Here is a 5,861-nt window from a genome sequence, read left to right as displayed (position 1 = left end):
CACGACCACGACCACGACCCCGACCCCGACCCCGACCCCGACCCGACCCGACCCTAGACGAGACGGACGGCGGCGGCGGCGCGCGAGAGTTCCCCTTGTTCTCTATCACTCAACAAAGAAGTGGGAAAGCCAAGCCTTAAATACCATTCCCAATAGTGTTTCCAATACTATGTGGGATTTGAGCATTACCAACACTTGTTCCCAATACTATGTGGGATTGAGCCTTAAATAGTGATATTATTTTTGAATGTTTTGCTTAAAATTGCAATAATCGTGATTGATTGTAGATTGACTTTTAATTATGACATATTTAATCGTATAATACTAATGTAATTGGTTGTTGATTCAGTTGTTTTAAGGTGCATGATTGTTAATTGTTTCCTGAATAATCACATTGTATTGGAAACAAGTATTGGTAATGCTCAATCCCACATTGTATTGGAAACACTATTGGGAATGGTATTTAAGGCTTGGCTTTCCCACTTCCTTGTTGAGTGATAGAGAACAAGGGGGACTCTCGCGCACCGCCGCCGCCGTCCGTGGTCGTGGTCGTGGTCGTGGTCGTGGTCGTGGTCGTGGTCATACGTGTCTTCGACACGTCCGCGCGTATACTATCTTTTTAGAGAAATTTCTTAAGAAACAAAATCTTTTTTTTCAACGAATTTAGAAAATCGCAACGACAACTGTAGACTATCGCAACGCGAAATAGAAAATCACAACGCGATTTTCAACTATCGCAACGCGAAATGGAAAAACGTAACGCGATTTTCAACTATCGCAATGCGAAATGCAACGTGAATTTGCGATAGTGGAGATCGCAATGCGAATTAGAGATCGCATTGCGATTTTGTTGATCATTTTCGCAAATCCAAAAAAAGTTGATCAAAATCATATATTATCTAAGATTTTTGGTCACTGAGGTTATTTTCTCATTAAAATATTTTAAAATTCAGTAACTAATTTAAAAAAGATTATATATGTTGTCGCATGACGTCAGCGCATGCAGGCGAGCTCACTAGGGAGACACGTAAGATCATCATGCATCTAATAGTCTGCCATTTTTCAAATTTTGTTACCGGCTATTGCCGGTACCTTCCATATAAAAATAAAACTCACCTCTTTCGCGCCGGTGGTGTTTGTTTGCTTTGCTCTTCATAATTACTCTTTTTTGTTTAAAAAAAAAGAAAAAGAAAAACAGAGAGGAAGAGGAAGATTGATGGGGCGATACGGCGTTGAAGCGGCAATGATATCGTACAAGGTGAACGGCGAAGCCAATGGTTGGCGTGACATTAACGATTCAACGCTCTGGCAGGATCGCATTTTTCACATCCTCGCCGCCCTTTACTTTCTCGTCGCCATCGTTGCTCTTGTATATCATCTCCTCCCTTTTTCCATCACTTTTATATTTATTTATCTCTGCTTGATTGGCGTTGTATAGGAACACTTATGATTATTGCTTACAATCAAGATTCTGTTTCATTACTTCTGCGTAATATAAGAAGATTTTCTTAATGTCGTTGTCATGAATAGCTATTTTCAGTTACAATCTTTGTTCGCAACTCTTTTATTTGCTGATTTTTATAGGTTCAATTGATACGGATACATTTGAGAGTTCCTGAGTTTAGTTGGACCACGCAGAAGGTCTTCCATTTACTAAATTTTCTGGTGAATGGGGGTTCGTATCTAAACCCTTTTTTATCACTTTTTCCCCATTTAATTTGGTTTGTCTATTTATCATGGTTTTATTTGTATGACAGTTCGTGGGCTAGTCTTTGTTTTCAGGCGGAATGTGCAAGGCTTGCATCCAGAGGTTTGTATTTTTTATATTCTCGGGCTTGAATTATTCACAATTTGTTGCTTAAGGTTGCTTGCTTGCATTTTTGTTAGATTGTTCAACATATCTTGCTGGACATGCCAAGTCTAGCCTTCTTCACGACATATGCACTTCTGGTTTTGTTTTGGGCTGAGATCTACTACCAGGTTAGATTATTGAGCTTTTCCAGTTTGCGTTGGTGCTGCTGTCTTTATTGTTTTGAAAGAATTAGCTTTTTTATCTTAACTCTGCCTATCCTGAAACAGGCACAAGCCGAATCAACTGATGGACTTAGGCCAATTTTCCTTGCAATAAATGCGGTGGTTTATACTATTCAGGTGAAGTATATTTTCTATTATTTTGGTTCAAGTGCCAGCAGAAGGAAAATTTGAGATTCTTTCTACAGGAAGGCTTAATTATTTAGTCGACTAATTTGTTCAAAATCTGTAAATCTTTAGCTGAGATAAGGGCAGCAAATTTTGACAGAGTGGATTGGCGCTGTTTGTTGACTTATTTACTAAATACTGTGAATCGGATCATATTACTAGCCTTATTTTTCAAAAGTGATCTTCCTTTTTCTTGGAGGGAGAGTCTAAATATTGTGCTCCGTGTGGCAAGATTGCGGTAGACTGATTTTCTTCTTTAGTTCTTTAATTCTATGCAAATCAATCTAGGAAATAGTCAAGGGTCCAATTTGTGGTGTCCAGAATAATTTCTACATTTGAAGGTATGATCTTGCAACAATATACCCTGAGTCAGCTCTTTATCCTCATCTTTTGTCCAGAATAATTTCTATGTTTCGGATTACATTTCTATATACGTCCAGTTACTCGCAAGGCATTGGTGTCTTTATTCATTCATATGTCATATAAACCTCTAATAAGTTAAACATGTCGTGTTCCATCAGAAGTTTCTTGGCGTTGGTTGTTATTCCATACTCTGAAGTTCCTTCTCATAGCTATTGCCTCCAAGAAGTCGAGTATTCTATTGCCAATAGGGATTTGAGTTTCACACCTATTTTATAGTCCCAACTGTCAATATGCAAAAATGATAAACAAAATGGCTTGTGCTTTATGCATCACCCTGATATTTCATTTCCTTTTTGACTGTACTCTTGTCAACTGTTAGTCATGATTTAAGACACTACGTCTAAGATGCTTTAGCAATGAATTCAGGTAGTTTGTAGTGCTTCAGTATTCCATTCCTACTAGCTCTTTGTTAATTTAGTGATTAGTGGCTGTGAGCCCGTGACCTGTACCGATTGTTTCTTATTACTTTACATGGTTTCTTCTGCTGGAATATGCCAACAAACTACCCTGATGCTGGCCTCTATAAATCATGGTCAGATGAGACTATGGTCTATGAGAGTTAGACCATAAAAAGTCTTGTTAGATAGGTTAGAAGATAATATTTCCTTTACTAGAACAGTGTCTAGTATGTAAATGGTACTTTTTTTTTGTAGATTTTAGTAGCAAATTGGACGTACATTATATAATTTTTTTCATCTTAGCACGTTCAGTTTCAGACTTGTTGGAAAGTGTTGCATACTTGATTTTCTTTGGACATGTGACTTTTGATGAGGGAATTGATTTCAGATTGCAATGTGGCTGGTATTATGCTGGAAGTATATCCCAATTTTGGTCATTATATCGAAGATGTTCTTTGCTGGTAAGTATTTGTTGTATCCTTAGTAGATTTAATAGTTAACACGATTGAGTAAGTTAGCGTGCTCTCTAAATTCATCATGGATAATCACTTAGTAATTCGGAATGCTTTATAGATAGCAATCACATGGTATTTTGTTTCGGTAATGAATGGAAGTTTTTTATCCTGACTTATATAAATGGGCAGGTGTGTCATTGTTTGCAGCCCTTGGGTTTTTACTATTTGGTGGAAGGTAATATTGCCATATATTGTACTTTAGTGAATATTTATGCTAATCGTTGATAATTCAGTTGGCAATTATGGAATAATTATTATTTTATTGATATAAGTTCCTGGGTATTTGGTACCTCTTAAAGAAAATTATTGTTGGCCTTTTTTTTCATCATGTATACTCTAATTACGGTTTCTCCCCTTCATTCCTTAAGAAAACAGTGTAACCATATCATAAATAGGCAGTGTTTTGGTTGGGAATGGAAAAGGTATATATACGTATATAACTTGTTCAATCCTTGCAGGCTTTTCTTAATGTTGCAGCGGTTCCCTGTAGAGTCCCAAGGGCGACGTAATAAGCTACAAGAAGTACATATTTACTTCAATAGTAGATTTGGTTTTTGAACCCTATTTTTTGGCCTTCTGTATACAAATTTTTATTGTTTTTTTTTACTTGGGCAGGTTGGTTATGTGACCATCATATGTGTCTCGTGTTTCTTAGTCAGATGCATTATGGTAGATTACTTATTTCCTTTCTGGATTTATTAACACTACACATTGACAATAGTAGAAGCATGTTCTGTAGACCTTTGTGAAACTTCCAGATTTATATAATGTTATATGCACTTTTGTTCGAAAATAGAAGTATTTTAGTTGCACCCTTTAGCTGCTAGTTGGTTTAACTTATTGATGTCTAAAGTTTTTTTTTCTAATTTGCGCTCTATTGTTATTTTTTTGTTTTAGATGTGTTTTTCTGCATTTGACAAAGCTGCTGATCTTGATGTTCTGAGCCATCCAGTTCTAAACTTCATTATTATCTGGTATTTTAATGGATATCCTCGATCATGTTGGTAATTTTCTCGCTATTGAAATACAGTTGCTTAACCCTTATTATTGCCATATCAAAACTGAAAGGATTTCTGCATTCTGTATTCCTTTGATGGTTTGCTGTTAACTTTAATGCATGTTTCAAGGAATTACAAGGCTTTGCATCAGATTGTCATGTGGAAGAATTTGGTAGATGTAATTGAGTTGCGACTATATATAGAGTAAAATTTATGAGTTTTTGGAGAGCAACTTGAGGCTCGGGAGTTATTTTAATGACAAAATGTTGCATACAGATACAGTTGGGCAGTTAGACCACCCTCGCACTTTTTATCATTATTTGCAAATTAGTAAATAATGTTACCCATAAGTGTAGTTGATATTTTCTTCATGTCTTTCTAATTTTCCCCCATCATCTCCAATTGCTTTTAATTGCTTATGTATAGTCATTTTGGTTGAACTTGTATACAAATAAGGCTATTATTATTTTTCTTGGGCAGTTGGTGGAGATATTACCTTCAACTTTGGTCCTTTTCATTCTGCGGAAGCTGCCACCAAGACGAGGTATTACGCAGTATCATCCGATACACTGATCTTCACAGGTCAACGATGACACGGCAGCAAGAACCAATCACAGTGATGATTTTCAGCATAGCTTCTGTACCCTGTAAAGTAAGCAGAAAAAGCAAAATAGGTACATGAATTCTACAACTCTTTTAATCCGTTGAAAATAAGGAAGGTTGGAGATTCTGATGATAAATGGATACCATTTTGCAAGAGCCTGCCTGCGTGTACTAACAAATATGTATCTATGTATGTAAAGCTCTTGTGGAATACATAGATGAAACAGAGACATGCATAAATATGAGACATACCGCGCTTGCTTGCATAAACATGATTTATAGGTTTCTTTAGGAAGGTTGATGTGTGTTGATTCTCGATCTTGCCGAATCGATATATAGAGATGAGTTGAGAGATGGAAGATGAAGTTTAGTTTCACTAAAAAAAACAAAGGAACGAGATTTCAATTGTTGACACTTTGAACAATATATAAGGGCCAAGTTCATGAAGGTTTGACTTGTTGATAGAACAAAAACCTACCATTCTAAGCCTCTTTGATTTGAACCTAACTCTAATTTGCTTGGTCAGTTAAGATTCATGGAAACATAAAAGGTCAAATTCAAGTAAATTTAAAAAGTTGGTCAATTTTCAAATAATTACATAATGATTATTAAAATTTTACGAGTCATTGTAATATAACAGTGATTAATTTTTAATAGTCTGATAAATTTAATAATCATTTTATAACTTTAATTAGTAAAACAATAATTGTAACATAATTCAATGA

General features: G+C 35.8%; 1 pseudogene; it reads left to right on the top strand.

Annotated features, from left to right (window-relative positions):
- The first annotated feature begins 1,216 nt into the window (after positions 1-1,216).
- LOC120192744 lies at positions 1,217-5,197 on the top strand (annotated as a pseudogene).
- The last annotated feature ends 664 nt before the right edge of the window (positions 5,198-5,861 follow it).

Source organism: Hibiscus syriacus, unplaced genomic scaffold (genome assembly GCF_006381635.1).
Source record: "Hibiscus syriacus cultivar Baekdansim isolate YM2019G1 unplaced genomic scaffold, ASM638163v2 tig00004238_pilon, whole genome shotgun sequence".
In the NCBI taxonomy this organism is placed as follows: domain Eukaryota; kingdom Viridiplantae; phylum Streptophyta; class Magnoliopsida; order Malvales; family Malvaceae; genus Hibiscus; species Hibiscus syriacus.
The sequence above is the reverse complement of the archived record's forward strand: the minus strand, read 5'-3'. Positions and strand labels throughout refer to the sequence as shown.